A 15681-nucleotide genomic window follows, 5' to 3' on the forward strand; every position below is an offset into this window, starting at 1 on the left:
TTATCACAGAGGGAATATATACACGAAGAATTTCCAAGAACTCACCTCCAGTTCAAGGGACTCATACAAATATTACTTGAGTTTTATTGCTATGTGTGAAAATCTTTTTTATAAAGTTTTTTGTATATGTATAGATTATTAGTTACTCATTATAAAATGTCTAAAGTATTATATTATTATAATAAAGAACAAGGAACATTATATATATATATATATATATATATATATAAAGAATATAATAAAGAAGAATATTTATTATACATTATAATAAAGAAGAGTATTAACTAAATGTTAAGCATAAGATAGGGGCTAAGGAAAATCTCTGAAGAAAAAGTGTCTGTAATATTAAGAAAACATGATCAGAGAAGATAGAGATGTGAAAATAAGATGTGTCCATCTACCCTCATTGGGTATTCAGCAGAAAGACAGATAGTCAAAGTTTCTATGTATAATAATACCAGTGTGATGATCTGAAAACTTTGAGACAGTTGCTAAGAAAGGAAGAAAATTCCTGATCTTTGAAAAAGAAACTTCATTTCAATCTTTGGCCGTTGAATCCTAGGTAGGCCTGGAGAAACATTGTTAATTTTTTTGAACATTAGAGAGCTTAATCAAGATTTTTTAAATTCCATAAGTCATTGTATATATAAAAGAAAACTATCTACAGCAAGAGATAAGAAGGGGAATGAGATGCTGAGTTCTCAGTCCTAGTACACGAGCATTTGGAAACCTATTATGCAAAGGCCATAGGGCAAAGAGGAGCAAAGAGTATTTTGAATTTTAATTCAAAGTAAAACATGGTTCTACCATCTTTAAAATATTGATAAGACTTACTTTCAGCTCTGGCAACATAGCAGACTAATATGATGATCATACTGTGTATAAAAGCAAGACAACTATATGCTGGCTAAATGCTCTTTAACACTACAGGTGAAGCTTGAGGACAATATGCTAAATGAAATAAACCATTCAGAAAGACAACTATGGCATGATTTCATTTATATGAGGTATCTAAAGTAGTAAAATGTGTAGAATCAAAGACAGCAATGGTAGTTGGCAGGTATTCAGGAGAGCGGCCATTGCTGCTGTTCAGTCGCTCAGTCATGTCTGCCTCTTTGCGACCCCATGGACTGCAACACAATAGCCTTCCCTGTCTTTCACCATCTCCCAGAGCTTGCTCAAACTCATGTCCATCAAGTCTGTGATGCCATCCAACCATCTCATCCTTTGTTGTCCCCTTCTCCTCCTGCCTTCAATCTTTGCCAGCATCAGGGTCTTTTCCAATGAGTCAGCTCTTTGCATCAGGTGGCCAAAGTATTGGAGTTTCAGCTTCAGCATCAGTCCTTCCAATGAATATTCAGGACTGATTTCCTTTAGGATTCACTGGTTTAATCTCTTGCAGTACAAAGGACTCTCAAGAGTCTTCTCCAACACCACAGTTCAAAGGCATCAATTCTTCGGTGCTCAGCTTTCTTTATAGTCCAACTCTCACATCCATACATGACTAGTGGAAAAACCATAGATTGACTAGACGGAACTTTGTTGGCAAAGTAATGTCTCTGCTTTTTAATACACCATACAGGTTTGTCATAGATTTTCTTCCAAGGAGCAAGTGTCTTTTGATTTCATGGCTATAGTCACTGTCCACAGTGATTTTGGAGACCAAGAAAATAAAGTCTGTCACTGTTTCTATTGTTTCCCCTTCTATTTGCCTTGAAGTGACGAGACCAGATGCCATGATCTTTGTTTTTTGAATGTTGGGTTTTAAGTCAATTTTTTTACTCTCTTCTTTCACGTTCATCAGAAGGTTCTTAAGTGCTTCTTTGCTTTCTGTCAAAGAGTGGTGTCATCTATATGTCTGAGGTTATTGATATTTCTCCCGGCAATCTTGACTCTGGTTTGTCAAGATTCCAGCCTGGAATTTCACATGATGTATTCTGCATATAAGTTAAATGAGCAGGGTGGCAATATACAGCCTTGAGGTATTCCTTTTCCAATTTTGAACCAATCCATTGTGCCATGTCTGGTGCAAACTCTGGCTTCTTGACTTGTTTGCAGGAGACAGGTAAGGTGGTCTTGGATTCCTATGCTAAGAATATTCCATAGTTTGCTGTGATCCACACAATCAGAAACAACACCCAGTTGTGGATGTGACTGGTGATGGAAGTAAAGTCTGATGCTGTAAAGAGCAATATTGCATAGGAACCTGGAATGTTAGGTCCATGAATCAAGGCAAATTGGAAGTGGTCAAACAGGAGATGGCAAGAGTGAACATTGACATTTTAGGAATCAGTGAACTAAAATGGACTGGAATGGGTGAATTTAACTCAGATGACCATTATATCTACTACTGCAGGCAGGAATGCCTCAAAAGAAATGGAGTATCCATCATAGTCAACAAAAGAGTCTGAATGCAGTACTTGGAAGCAATCTCAAAAATGACAGAATGATCTCTGTTTGTTTCCAAGGTAAACCATTCAATATCACAGTAATCCAAGTCTATGCCCCGACCAGTAATGCTGAAGAAGTTGAAGTTGAATGGTTCTGTGAAGACGTACAAGACCTTCTAGAACTAACACCCAAAAAAGATGTCATTTTCATTATAGGGGACTGGAATGCAAAAGTAGGAAGTCAAGAGATACCTGGAGTAACAGGCAAGTTCGGCCTTGAAGTACAAAACGAAGCAGGTCAAAGGCTGACAGAGTTTTGTCAAGAGAACACACTGGTCATAGCAAACACCCTCTTCCAACAACACAAGAGAAGACTCTACACATGGACATCACCAGGTGCTCAATACCAAAATCAGATTAATCATATTCTTTGCAGCCAAAGATGGAGAAGCTCTATACAGTCAGTGAAAACAAGACCAGGAGTTGACTGTGTCTCAGATCATGAACTCCTTATTGCCAAATTCAGACTTAAATTGAAGAAAGTAGAGAAAACCACTAGACCATTCAGGTATGACCTAAATCAAATCCCTTATGATTATACATGGAAGTGACAAATTGATTCAAGGGATTAGATCTGATAGAGTGCCTGAAGAACTATGGACAGAGGTTTGTGACATTGGACAAGAGGCAGAGATCAAGACCACCCCCAAGAAAAAGAAATGCAAAAAGGGAAATGGCTGCCTGAGGAGGCCTTACAAATAGCTGAGAAAAGAAGAAAAGCTAAAGGCAAAGGAGAAAAGGAAAGACACACCCATTTGAATCCAGACTTCCAAAGAATAACAAGGAGATATAAGACATCCTTCCTCAGCGATCAATGCAAAGAAATAGAGGAAAACAATAGAATGGGAAAGACTAGAGATCTCTTCAAGAAAATTAGAGATACCAGGGAACATTTCATGCAAATATGGGCACAATAATGGACAGAAATCTATGGACCTAGCAGAAGCAGAAAATATTAAAAAGAGGTGGCAATAATACACAGAGGAACTATACAAAAAAGATTTTCACGACCCAGATAATCACGATGGTGTGATCACTCACCTAGAGCCAGACATCCTGGAATGTGAAGTCAAGTGGGCCTTAGGAAGCATCACTAGGAACAAAGCTAGTGGAGGTGATGGAATTCCAGTTGAGCTCTTTCAAATCCTAAAAGATGATGCTGTGAAAGTGCTGCATTCAGTGTGCCAGCAAATTTGGAAAACTCAGCAGTGCCCAAGGACTGGAAAAGTCAGTTTTCATTCCAATCCCAAAGAAAGGCAATGCCAAAGAATGCTCAAACTACTGCACAATTGCACTCATCTCACATGCTAGCAAAGTAATGTTCAAAATTATCCAAGCCATACTTCAACAGTATGTCAACCGTGAACTTCCAGATGTTCAAGCTGGATTTAGAAAAGGCAGAGGAACCAGAGATCTAATTTCCAACATCCATTGGGTCATTGGAAAAGCAAGAGAGTTCCATAAAAACTTCTACTTTTGCTTTATTGACTGTGCCAAAGCCTTTGACTGTGTGGATCACAACAAACTGTGGGAAATTCTTAAAGAGAAGGGAATACCAGAGCACCTCACCTGCCTCCTGAGAAATCTGTATGCAGGTCAAGAAGCAACCATTAGAACTGGACATGGAACAACAGACTGGTTCCAAATCAGGAAAGGAGTCTGTCAAGGCTGTATATTGTCACCCTGCTTATTTAACTTCTATGCAGAGACCATCATGCTAAATGTGGGGCTGGATAAATCACAAGCTGAAATTAAGATTGAAGGGAGAAATATCAATAACCTCAGATATACAGATGACACCACCTTTATGGCATAAAGCAAAGAAGAACTAAAGAGCCTCTTGATGAATGTGAATGAGGATAGTGAAAAAGTTGGCTTAAAACTCAACATTCAGAAAACTAAGATCATGGCATCCTGTCCCATCAGTTCATGGAAAATAGATGGGGAAACAATGGAAACAGTGCCAGACTTTATTTTGGGGGGGCTCCAAAATCACTGCAGATGGTGACTGCAGCCATGAAATTCAAAGACGCTTGTTCCTTGGAAGAAAAGCTATGACAAACCTAGACAGCATATTAAAAACAGAGACATTACTTTGCCAACAAAGGTCCATCTAGTCAAGGCTATGGTTTTTCCAATAGTCATGTATGGATGTGAGAGTTGGACCATAAAGAAAGCTGATTGCCAAAGAATTGATGCTTTTCAACTGTGGTGTTGGAGGAGACTCTTTTTTTTTTTTTTTCTAATTTTATTTTTAAACTTTACATAATTGTATTAGTTTTTCCAAATATCAAAGTGAATCCGCCACAGGTATACATGTGTTCCCCACCCTGAACCCTCCTCCCTCCTCCCTCCCCATACCATCCCTCTGGGTCGTCCCAGTGCACTAGCCCCAAGCATCCAGTATTGTGCATCGAACCTGGACTGGCAACTCGTTTCTTACATGATATTTTACATGTTTCAATGCCATTCTCCCAAATCTTCCCACCCTCTCCCTCTCCCACAGAGTCCATAAGACTGTTCTATACATCATTGTCTCTTTTGCTGTCTCGTACACTGGGTTATTGTTACCATCTTTCTAAATTCCATATATATGCGTTAGTATACTGTATTGGTGTTTTTCCTTCTGGCTTACTTCACTCTGTATAATAGGCTCCAGTTTCATCCACCTCATTAGAACTGATTCAAATGTATTCTTTTTAATGGCTGAGTAATAATCCATTGTGCATATGTACCACAGCTTTCTTATCCATTCATCTGCTGATGGACATCTAGGTTGCTTCCATGTCCTGGCTATTATAAACAGTGCTGCAATGAACGCTGGGGTACACGTGTCTCTTTCCCTTCTGGTTTCCTCAGTGTGTATGCCCAGCAGTGGGATTGCTGGGTCATAAGGCAGTTCTATTTCCAGTTTTTTAAGGAATCTCCACACTGTTCTCCATAGTGGCTGTACTAGGAGGAGACTCTTGAGAGTCTGTCGGGAGCCGCGTTAGGCATTACTGACAAAATGGAAGCACGGTCCCCAGCCCCCTCTTCTCATTCCGCAGGCACTGATCCTGGGATGAAGGAGTTAGGCCTTGTAATTCTGACTTGTCTTTTCCTCTTGTTAGGTAGATAGAATAGGGAAAGGGGGTCCAAAATGGCGGTGGCTAAAAGACAAGGAAGGTCAAAGGACAGTCCGAAGACCAGAGTCAAGACTTTTCAGGCAGAACAAACAGCACTCCTGACTAAGCCCAATTTGCATAGGGCAGGCCCAGGTGGAGGAAAAAACATATAAAAGGAGGAGCCAAAGCGCTTTCTCACTCACTCTCTTTCTCTTCTGTGTGCATGTACACTCTCTCTCTCTCCCTCTCTCACTCTCTCTCCCTCCCCCGTGCACTCCTCCACTCTCTTTGAGTCTTTGGGTTAGCATGCCCTCACTCGTCAAGGATGAATTCTCCTGCTATCTTCTAAATAAAATAGAGCTGTAACACTGACTTGCCTAAGAGCTATAACATGGTTTACCAAGACCCGAGAGCTGTGACGCACAGAGGGCTTTAATGTCCGTCGCTCCAAATCTTTGTTATGATGAGACAAAGAATGGAGGAACATACACTTGCATGACACTCTCTTTGGCTGAGTTGACTGAAAAGGAATATTAAGGTATTTATTGTTCTTGAGAGGAGCATGAAAAGGCACAAAGCCTTCTGCCATTGTGCTCAGAAAATAATTCATAAAGTTAATCACTGACATTTGTTCAAGGACTTTTACAAAAGAGTGTTCCAGGATGAGCACATAAGCCGTAGCTTGAGGCCATGGGAGGGATTACTATCTGAAACTTAGTTGTGTGGAAAATGTTTATGGCAAAGGAGTTTACTGAATTTAGGGCTTAGAAATAATTAAAATAGAAGTTAAAGATTTAAGGACTGTTTTAAAGTTAGCATATTTTACTATAGCTTATAGAAGTTAAGAATTTTTAGAGACCCTATAGCTAGAAGCCTTTTTAAGAGATAGTGAGCTCGGGATGTTAAGGGCAAACAGGATTTAGGAAGATAAGTAGTAAACTGAAGAATGTAGTATGAGTTACAATGTAATCACAAGTTAACTATAGGACACATTAAAGGGGGTAGATAATAGATGATAAGGCTGATTCCAAGAGAATCACTGAAGTAGGAACTCTGTTTGAAGAGCAACAATGATTTATGGAGATAATAAATCTGGGAGAGGAGGAACTGAAAATGTCAAACCTCTGGTCTAATGTTTTTGTAAAAGTATAAAAGAGAATCTTAAACTTGAAATAAACAGGCAGTCCATAGAAAACTGAGAGGCTGTCTCATTGGCTGACACTCTCATCTCTTCAGGTTGAATCCCTGGTTGCTGGAGTTGGACTCTGGCAAGAGTCCCTTGGACTACAAGGAGATCCAACCAGTCCATCCTAAAGGAGATCAGTCCTGGGTGTTCATTGGAAGGACTGATGTTGAAGCTGAAACGCCAATACTTTGGCCACCTGATGCGAAGAGCTGACTCATTTGAAAAGACCCTGATGTTGGGAAAGATTGAGGGCAGGAGGAGAAGAGGACGACAGAGGATGAGATGGTTGGATGGTATCACCGACTCAATGGACATGCATTTGGGTGGACTCCGGGAGTTGGTGATGGACAGGAAGGCCTGGCATGCTGCTGTTCATGGGGTCACAAAGAGTCGGACACGACTGAGTGACTGAACTGAACTGAATTGAGAATGTGTAATCCATAATTATTTGAACCAACAGGCCTGTATATTGTTTGCAATTTTTCAGTATTATAAACAATGATGAAATGGAAAAAAAAAAAAAGAAAGCTGAGTGCCAAAGAATTGATGCTTTTGAACCATAGTGTTGGAGAAGACTCTTGAGAGTCTCTTGGACAACTAGGAGATCCAACCAGCCAATCCTAAAAGAAATCATTACTGAATATTCATTGAAAGAACTGATGCTGAAGTTGAAACTCCAGTACTTTGGCCACCAGATGGGAAGAACTGACTCACTGGAAAAGACCCAGATGCTAGGAATGCTTGAAGGCGGGAGGAGAAGGGGACGACAGAGGATGACATGATTGGATGGCATCACCAATTCAATGGATATGAGTTTGAATAAGCTCCAGAGTTGGTTATGGGCAGGGAAACCTGATGTGCTGCAATCCATGGGGTCGCAAAGAGTCGGACACGACTGAACAACTGAACTGAACTGAACACTGTTTTTCTGGAATACTGGCTGGGAAGGGGATGTTGAAATTTACTAGTCATTGTGCATTCAGTTTCAGATAAGCAAGATTAATTAACTCAAGATCTGCTGTATAACTTTGTATCTATAGGCAATGATAATATATTGTACACTAAAAAATGTAATAGGGCTTCCCTGGTGGCTCACCTGGTAAAGAATCTGCCTGCAATGAAGGAGACCTGGGTTTGGTCCCTGGGTCAGGAAGATCCCCTGGAAAAAGGAATGGCAACCCACTCCAGTATTCTTGTCTGGAGAATCCCCTGGACAGAGGAGTCTGACGGGTTACAGTCCATAGCAGTCACTAAGAGTTGAACACAAATTAGTGACTAACACACAGACAAATATTTTAAGAGAATAGATCTTATTTTAAGGTTTATCAAAATAAAATAAAAATTCAAAAAGACATGCTGTCTAAGCATGATGACAAAGAAAGATTGAAAGTAAATGAAATATAATATAAATATGTACTGCACAGAAGATTTGAGAAAGCTGAGGTAGTTCTTTTGATATTAGAAAAATAATAGTTATGTTGGATATTTTGAAATCACTTTTTTGGAAAATTGAAAATATCCTCAACATCTTTATTAATTGCTGCTGCTGCTAAGTCACTTCAATTGTGTCCGACTCTGTGTGACCCCATAGACAGCAGCCCACCAGGCTCCCCCGTCCCTGGGATTCTCCAGGCAAGAATACTGGAGTGGGTTGCCATTTCCTTCTCCAATGCATGAAAGTGAAAAGTCAAAGTGAAGTCTCTCAGTCATGTCTGACTCTTAGCGACCTCATGGACTGCAGCCTTCCAGGGTCCTCTGTCCATGGGATTTTCCAGACAAGAGTACTGGAGTGGGGTGCCATTATTCATTATGTAATTTCAAATTAAAAATCACAATGAGATTTCACTATATATCCAACAAAATGACTGAAACTAACCAGTTGACAACATCAAATTTTGGCAAGGATATGGAACAACTAAAACCCCTATACACAGTGTAATATGGTACAAATACTTTGAAAAGTGTTTTTCAGTTTTTCATAAAGCTAGATATCTACTTATCCTACTACCTAACACTTCTGCTTTTAGAAATTACCCTAGGAAAATGAAAAAATATGAGTACATGGTAACTTGAACACAAATGTTTATAGCAGCTTCTTTCATAATAATAAAGAACTGAAAAGAAGCCAGATGTTCATCAACAGTTGAATGTATAAATCAACAGCAGTTTATTAATATAGCTATATAACATTTGGTGATAAAAAGGAATGAACATAGATACACACATCAAATATGAGTGCTTCTCAAAAGAGGCTTCACTGAAAGTGCTTACATGTATGATTCCATTATTTGAAGTTCCAAAACAAGCAAAATCAACATGTGGTGAAAAGCATAAGAACAATGGTTGCCCCTAGGGCATGAGAATGAGGCTAATTGTGAAGAGACCTGAAGAACCTTTTCGTATGATCCAGTCGGCCAACTCCTGGGTATATACCTTAGAGAAATGAAACTTATATGTTCATACAAAAACTTATCCATGAATGCTCATATCTGCTTTGTTCAACATTGCCAAAAACCTGGAAACAACCAAAATGTCTTCCAATAGGCTGAAGGTTAAACAAACTGTGGTACGTCCACACAATGGAATACTACTCAACAACAGAACATAACTATTGATACACACAACAATCTTGATGAACCTCAAAAGCAGTATGTTTAGTGATAGCAGCCAGCCTCAAAAGCTGATAAACTTAATGAATCTACTTACAAGACATATAGGAAAGGTAGTTTTTTAAGAGATGGAGACCAGAGCAGCAGTTGTCAAGGACTAGGTTTGAAGAAAGAGTTTGACAGCTATTGAGAGTTTAAAGTACTCTATAATATCGCGTTCTTTTTGTGTGGCTAAGGGGCCTGCAGGGGCCTTGGGTGGACACAAATTTATCTTCAAGGGCATGCCCTGGATGACAGCCAGCAGAGTCATAAGAAATTGCAACTGAGATGACTTCCCCAAAGGCCCTGGCAATTTAACAGTCTCTTCTGCCTCCCAGCTCCTTCCTCTTGTGGGTCCGTTAGATAGAACTCCCACAGAGCTTACCAAAACTCTGCTGGCTTATTTATTTTATTTTATTTTATTTTATTTTATTTGGTTTTGAATTGACCAATTTGGCCTTATCCAGTGAACCTCAGAAACACTTAACCTATGGGCCCTAATAAAAGCTGTAAGTCCCAGTTCCTGCTGCCTTCTCTCTGCCTGTCCCCTCCCCTGACCTTCTGTGTGGCCCTCCAGGCATGCTTTGAACCTCCTCCAGGACTTATGAGTAATAAACTTCTCCATTTCACTTTCCCTTGTGGTATTTGTTGAATTTTTGCTCCCCATCCAACTCTCCACCCAGGGGTCTATTTAACCAACATTCTTTTTACAAAAATCAAGCACTTAAACAGGGACTGCTGTACCAGACCAGGGACTTGCTGGATTGGTGGAGCTGTTCCATGTTCTGAATATGGTGGTGAATGCACACATGTATACATGTGCTAAATTCATAGAACTGGGCTCCAAAAGAGGTTGATTTTATTGCATAATATAAGAAAACCAAAAACAAAAAAGAAATATCACAGTGCCATGGACTGCATACAGAACTAACCTTACTACTTAGTAAGTTTTTATTTTAGCACAGGTATACTTTTATATGGGCTTCCCTGGTGACTCACTGGTAAAGAATCCGCCCACCAATGCAAGAGACGCAGATTCGATCCCTGGGTCTGGAAGATCCCCTGGAGAAGGAAATGGCAACCCATTCCAGTATTCCAGCCTGGGAAATTTCATGGACAGAGGAGCCTGGCAGGCTATAGTCCATGGGGTCGCTAAAGAGTCAGACATGACTGACTGCGTGAGTAAGCAACCTGTTTTTATATATTTTAAAAAGATCTTTTCTGTCCTATATTATGTATATCATATATGTGTAATTTCCTCTAATTCTTCTAACCATTATTCTGAAATGGTGGGCAGGTATTATGTTCTCATTATTTAAAATGAAATTAAAGGTCAGTAAAAGGCTAGTTCCTTATCAGGGAAGCAGCAGTCGGCATAAAGCTTCTTACTAATCAAATCCAAACTACCTAAGGCATAAAGAAATAGCATTAATTTTAAAACGTGGGTCTCAGATGTGATGACTACTCCAACTTTCTAGGCTAAAGCTCCATTTCCACCGTGATATGCAAATCGAGTGGCCGGAGGCGGAGCCTGGTCCCACGAAAGTCACATATGCAAAATTAGAGTGGTGGCACGGGTCCTGGCCACAGCCCACCATTACTAGGTGACAGCTTGATCCCGCAGGTTGCAAGCAGGGCGTCTCCTGGCATCTCTAAAGGCACACGACCAAAAAGTCAACTGGTGACCCCGAGTGACCCTGATTCAGAGTTTGCATACAGGCAGGTTGTGTCCCACCCCAGTCCCCATCCCACCGCAGTCTTGTGGTCTAGGCCCCTGCCCCCATGGGAACTCCTGTCAAGCACGCTGTCCACTATCCCTGCATCCCATGCCACCGGGCAGTCAGTCACCTTGGCACCTTCGTTCGACCACGATGCCGCCCTCTTGGTCTTGAGCATCACCGCCAGGACCCTGGTCCCTCTGGGGACTTGGCCTGGCTCCTACTTGCTCAGAGCCAACGGGGGAGCCTTCCTTTACCCGGCCTTCACCCCAGACTCCACTCCACCGCACCCCCACTGCAACCAGCCTCTCCCACCAAGGCCACTGCATGCGCTATCACCGTGGGCGACCACTCCTCTCTGCCTGCCATCCCCGACTCCACCCGTACCCACAACACTCCCACTCCACTCCAGTCAGACCCCCAACCCCCACCTCTCCAAGGAGGGTGTCCCATCACCACCTCCCAGGCCAAGTGACTGAAGCACACACAGGGATGTCTTGAAACACTTTGATTGATTTGACATGACTGGGCCCGATGCAACAGGCTGTGCGGTAGGTCAATGAGCAGGCTTGGCACCCGACAGCCGGGGGAAGGCCCGTCCAGGGGCCGGGCACACAGGACCCGGGACGCAGGACCCAGGGTTGAGCAGCTAGTGCCAGGCTGGGGCCACCAGGGAGATGGTTGTCATCCCAAAAAAGCCACTGAGCAGAGCATTGTGGTGGACCGCCATGCCCACCAGCTCTAGGGTGATGTGCCTCTGACCGTTGTTCTGGGCCTCGTTGCCTGCCAGCTCCAGCACCTTGGTAGTCAGGTGCTACATGATGGCTGCTAGAAAGATGGGCGCGGACGAGCTCAGGCGCTGGGCGTAGTGGCCTTCCCGCAGGAGGCGCTCCATGTGGCTCATGGAGAAGGACAGCTTGGCACGGGCAGTGCAGGAGCGGCGACCAGACGACCTTTGACGGCCCCTCTCCCTGGGCATGCTGACCATTGAGCCTGCTTTCCCGGAGACCATGCTTTGCGGTGAAATGGGATGAGGTGTGGTGGGATGATATGCGGTGAGATGAGATGCAGTGGGATGAGATGTGGTGGGATGAGATGTGGTGGGATGAGATGCGGTGAGATGAGTCAGCTGGTCCCAACCTCTGAAGACAACCGGTACTCTCAGACCTCTACTCTGTATCCTAGCAACCACGAGCCGGCCCCTCACTGGTCGGGGTGCACACTTTGTGACAGGCAGACCCCCTGAGATCACTGCTTTCCCATGCCTCTCCACCCCATCCTTACTCCCACAGGCCTGGGCCTGGCCCTGCAAAGAAATGGCGCTGGCGGGATCCTGCTCACCCTGCCCATTGGACCCTCTCTTTGTCGGAACTCTCCCTTTCCATGGGAGGAGACTTTTGTACAGAGAAGGGAGCAGATCACCCAGTGGCACCAAGTATATGCTGGCAGTGCTGGGCCACCATCACCACTGTGTCTAGTTCCAGAACGTTGGCACCACCGCAAAGAGAAACCCCTGTACTGGCCAGGCAGTCACTCCCCACTGCCCCCTCCTGCAGTTTCCCCCACCCCACTCTACCCCCATAATCCTCAGGCAACCAATCACTCATCAGCTTCCTATCAACAGCCCTTTGCCTGTTCTGGAGACTTCCTAGAGATGGAGGCATACAATAAATAGGTGGCCTTCTGTGTCTGGCTGCTGTCACTTAGCATAGGGTTTGTGCCCATGGAAGCATGAATCAGCACTTCTTTCCTTTTCCTGGCTGAATAGTATTCCACTGTATGGCTAGACCACACGTTTTCTATCTGCTCAGCAGTGGATGGACATTTGGGTGACTTCATCCTTGTGCCTACTGTGGTGGACATTCCTCTGTGGGGTTCTGTGTGAACGCCTGTTTTCAACTCTTTGGGATTTATATCCATGAATAGATTTACAGGTTTACTTCTAGACTCTTAATTATATTCCAATGATATAAGTGAAAACATGAGATATTCATTACCTTGAGTTATACAAAAAATTCTTAGGTGTGATATTCCAATTAAAAAAAAAGACTTAAATTGAATTTTATCAAAATTTAAAATTTAGCTCTGTGAGAAATACTGTTCAGAGTCTGGAAAGACAAGCAACAGATAGAAAACATATTTTGAGGTCATGTAACTGATAAAGTACACTTAGGATGTAGATATCTTAAAACTTATGATAAATAAACAAACAACCCAATTTATTTTATTTTATTTTATTTTTTTTGAAATAGTTGGACCTTGTATACATGTAAACAAAGGTTTAAATTATGTACCAATAAGATGCTAAATCAGCTATGTATATTCAAATGGAAGTTGGCCTGGCTGCATATACTAAAGGCACTCAGTAATAACTGAGTTACTTTATTATATTACATATAATAAAGGCACTCCAATAACTCTCTGCAAGAGTTATTGGAATCCATATCTTAAGAAGAATAAATGGAGAAGAGGGTGGTGGCACTATTTATTTCATATCTAATTTCACATCATGGTAGCTAACATTATTTGGATGAAACTCTCTGGTACATATTATAATGATGAGTGATGAGCTGAGTTGTACAAACTCTCTAACTACCCTTCATGATGAAAAAAGGCAATAGACCCCAAGAAGGACTTCATTAAGTGTGTTTCTGGTCCAATAATCAGTTTCAGGACATACTGCTTCATCACCATCATCGAAGAGAAACTCTGACTGACCTCACAGATTCTAATCATGCTGAGTCACTTCAGTCATATCTGACTCTTTGTTTTTTTTTTTTTTTTTTTCCTTGTTAATTTTCTGTTTAGTTGATCTATCCATAGGTGTGAGTGGGGTATTAAAGTCTCCCACTATTATTGTGTTATTGTTAATTTCTCCTTTCATACTTGTTAGCATTTGTCTTACATACTGCGGTGCTCCCATGTTGGGTGGATATATATTTATAATTGTTATATCTTCTTCTTGGATTGATCCTTTGATCATTATGTAGTGACCTTCTTTGTCTCTTTTCACAGCCTTTGTTTTAAAGTCTAATTTATCTGATACGAGTATTGTGACTCCTGCTTTCTTTTGGTCCCTATTTGCATGGAAAATCTTTTTCCAGCCCTTCACTTTCAGTCTGTATGTGTCCCCTGTTTTGAGGTGGGTCTCTTGTAGACAACATATGTAGGGGTCTTGTTTTTGTATCCATTCAGCCAGTCTTTGTCTTTTGGTTGGGGCATTCAACCCATTTACATTTAAGGTAATTACTGATAAGTATGATCCCGTTGCCATTTACTTTATTGTTTTGGGTTCGAGTTTATACACCATTTTTGTGTTTCCTGTCTAGAGAATATCCTTTAGTATTTGTTGGAGAGCTGGTTTGGTGGTGCAGAATTCTCTCAGCTTTTGCTTGTCTGAAAAGCTTTTGATTTTTCCTTCATACTTGAATGAGATCCTTGCTGGGTACAATAATCTGGGCTGTAGGTTATTTTCTTTCATCATTTTAAGTATGTCTTGCCATTCCCTCCTGGCTTGAAGAGTTTCTATTGAAAGATCAGCTGTTATCCTTATGGGAATTCCCTTGTGTGTTATTTGTTGTTTTTCCCTTGCTGCTTTTAATATTTGTTCTTTGTGTTTGATCTTTGTTAATTTGATTAATATGTGTCTTGGGGTGTTTCTCCTTGGGTTTATCCTGTTTGGGACTCTCTGGGTTTCTTGGACTTGGGTGATTATTTCCTTCCCCATTTTAGGGAAGTTTTCAACTATTATCTCCTCAAGTATTTTCTCATGGTCTTTCTTTTTGTCTTCTTCTTCTGGAACCCCTATGATTCGAATGTTGTAGCGTTTAATATTGTCCTGGAGGTCTCTGAAATTGTCCTCATTTCTTTTAATTCGTTTTTCTTTTATCCTCTCTGATTCATTTATTTCTACCATTCTATCTTCTAATTCTCTAATCCTATCTTCTGCCTCTGTTATTCTACTATTTGTTGCCTCCAGAGTGTTTTTAATTTCATTTATTGCATTATTCATTATATATTGACTCTTTTTTATTTCTTCTAGGTCCTTGTTAAACCTTTCTTGCATCTTCTCAATCCTTGTCTCCAGGCTATTTATCTGTGATTCCATTTTAATTTCAAGATTTTGGATCAATTTCACTATCATTATTTGGAATTCTTTATCAGGTAGATTCCCTATCTCTTCCTCTTTGGTTTGGTGGGCATTTATCCTGTTCCTTTATCTGCTGGGTATTCCTCTGTCTCTTCATCTTGTTTAAATTGCTGAATTTGGGAGTCCTTTCTGTATTCTGGCAGTTTGTGGAGTTCTCTTTATTGTGGTGTTTCCTCGCTGTGTGTGGGTATGTAGAGGTGGCTTGTCAAGGTTTCCTGGTTAGGGAAGCTTGTGTCGGTGTTCTGGTGGGTGGAGCTGTATTTCTTCTCTTTGTTCAGTCACGCTGTGGGGAGGGAGGGAGGGATGCTGCAAACAAATGACACTGGCGTGCGCTCGCAGTGCCTCAGCCACATTGGGTCTGCCCCCGCTCACGGCGCGTGTAGCCTCCCTGCCCACACTGCTCAGGCTCTAGGTTGTTCTGCCGG

The 15681-nt window shown here is 41.6% G+C and overlaps 1 pseudogene; it reads right to left on the bottom strand.

Moving 5' to 3' along the window:
• Positions 1-11755: 11755 nt before the first annotated feature.
• Positions 11756-12085, bottom strand: H2AB3P (H2A.B variant histone 3, pseudogene; annotated as a pseudogene).
• Between the last annotated feature and the right edge of the window lie 3596 nt (positions 12086-15681).

Source organism: Bos taurus, chromosome X (genome assembly GCF_002263795.3).
Source record: "Bos taurus isolate L1 Dominette 01449 registration number 42190680 breed Hereford chromosome X, ARS-UCD2.0, whole genome shotgun sequence".
Lineage (NCBI taxonomy): Eukaryota > Metazoa > Chordata > Mammalia > Artiodactyla > Bovidae > Bos > Bos taurus.